The sequence below is a fragment of the Lathyrus oleraceus genome, chromosome 5, assembly GCF_024323335.1.
Source record: "Lathyrus oleraceus cultivar Zhongwan6 chromosome 5, CAAS_Psat_ZW6_1.0, whole genome shotgun sequence".
Taxonomy (NCBI): domain Eukaryota; kingdom Viridiplantae; phylum Streptophyta; class Magnoliopsida; order Fabales; family Fabaceae; genus Lathyrus; species Lathyrus oleraceus.
The window spans coordinates 91635264-91637698 of record NC_066583.1 but is presented as its reverse complement, the minus strand read 5'-3'; positions in this window follow the sequence as shown (position 1 = coordinate 91637698).

Here is a 2435-nt window from a genome sequence, read left to right as displayed (position 1 = left end):
TCCTGTGATGAAGCACTTCAAGATAACGACTGGGTTTCAGCCATGCAAGAAGAATTAGATCAATTCACAAAGAATGATGTCTGGGATCTTATTCCAAAGCCCAGAGGCACTCACGTTATTGGAACCAGATGGGTATTCAGAAACAAGCTGAATGAGAAAGGAGAAGTCGTCAGAAACAAAGCTCGACTGGTAGCTCAAGGTTATAGTCAACAAGAAGGTATTGACTATAATGAAACCTTTGCTCCAGTCGCAAGGTTAGAATCTATTCGTCTTCTTGTATCTTTTGCTATAAACCACTCTATCAAATTATATCAAATGGATGTCAAGAGTGCATTCCTTAATGGTTATATATCAGAAGAAGTGTATGTCAACCAACCTCCAGGTTTTGAAAATCCAAAATTTCCAAAACATGTTTTTAAACTTAAAAAATCTTTATATGGACTTAAACAAGCTCCTAGAGCTTGGTATAAATGTTTAAGCAATTTTCTTCTGGAACACAATTTTATCAGAGGGAAAGTTGACTCCACACTCTTCTATAAGAACCTTAACAATGATCTCATGATATGCCAGATATACGTTGATGACATTATTTTTGGTTCAGTTAACGCCTCTGTTTGTCAAGAATTCTCTAAGTTAATGCAGGCAGAATTTGAAATGAGCTTAATGCAAGAACTAAAGTTCTTTCTGGGAATTCAAATTAACCAAACTTCAGAAGTTACATATGTTCATCAAAGCAAATATATTAAAGATGTTCTGAAGAAATTTGACATGGCTGACTGCAACTCTGCAAAAACTCCAATGCATCCAACATGCATTCTTGAAAAGGAAGAAGTAAGCGCAAAGGTTTGTCAGAAGCTCTATCGAGGTATGATAGGCTATCTTCTCTATCTGACTGCTACTCGTCCTGATATTCTCTTTAGTGTCTGTCTCTGTGCCAGATTCCAATCAGATCCTAGAGAATCTCATTTAACAGCAGTTAAGAGAATTCTTAAGTATCTGAAAGGAACTCCTAACCTAGGCCTGATGTATAAGAAAACATCAGAGTATAGACTTTCTGGTTACTGTGATGCAGATTATGCAGGAGATAGACTAGAACGAAAAAGCACATCTGGAAATTGCCAGCTTCTGGGAAACAATCTAATATCATGGGCTAGCAAAAGACAGTCAACTATCGCTCTATCAACTGCAGAAGCAGAATATATCTCAGCATCACTGTGCACAACTCAGATGCTCTGGATGAAGCATCAGTTAGAAGATCTGCAAATCTTTGAGAGTAACATTCCTATCTTCTGTGATAATACTGCTGCCATTTGTCTAAGTAAGAATCCCATTCTACATTCCAGAGCTAAACACATTGAAATAAAACATCATTTTATCAGAGACTATGTTCAGAAAGGGATAGTAACATTGAAGTTCATTGATACAGATTATCAATGGGCAGATATCTTTACTAAGCCTCTAGCTGAAGATAGATTTCTTTTTATCTTAGAAAATCTGAACATTCGAAATTGCCCTGAATGAAGTGTGGCTCTGAAGATGTAAAATGAGACTCTGACATAAACAAATGTGTTTCTGCCTCTGACTCTGATACTTCTACCAGTTAAGAAGATATCTGAGTTAGAAATCTCCAGGAACCAATCCTTTGGTATTCCTGAAGATCAGATACATCAACACGTGGAGCACTTAGCGTCTAACCCTAGAACTTCTAGACAGCTGTCCAGAAGAAAAACGTTTAAGATCTCCTCGAGCAGTGTGCATACTGTTGGGATTAGACATTCATTAATGAGCCTTAATCATTTTTCCCCCAAGCGTGCTAACTTGTGCTTTGTGCTAACGCTGAATAGTGTGTCGTTTTGCATGTGTTCTTCGTTTAGGGTATTTAAACACTTTTCTCACATTTCACACACTTATCACTCTCACTCACTCTCAAACCCTCTCTGAAGCATTTCTACAAACTCTTCATCTTCACCTTCATCTTCATCAACTATGGATGCTCAACAACAACAAGTTTTCAACTTTTCTCAGCAAATGGAATCCAACACCACTGCCCAAAGTTCAAGCATTCCAACTCCAACTGCTACAGGCGTTTCCATTACTCCAGTGTACAAGGAACCCCATATTCTTGATCGTCAACCTCACATTAACCTAGCAACTCCCTTTGAGGGACTGGATGTGTTATGTGAAACACTGGTAGATTTCGACAACATGAGGAGAAATGGAGTAGATCTTACTGAAGAACTCTGTATTCAAGGGTGGGAAAACTACTTCCAAAGGCTTTATGGCCCTGTTTACCCAAATTTCATCAAAGAATTCTGGAGATTTGCTGATGCTGATGACCACTTCATCGTCTCCTTCGTATTGGGGGTAAAGATAGTGATTACTGAAAAGTCAATTGCTTCTTTACTAAACATGGAGAAAACTGGAGGAAAAAGGAT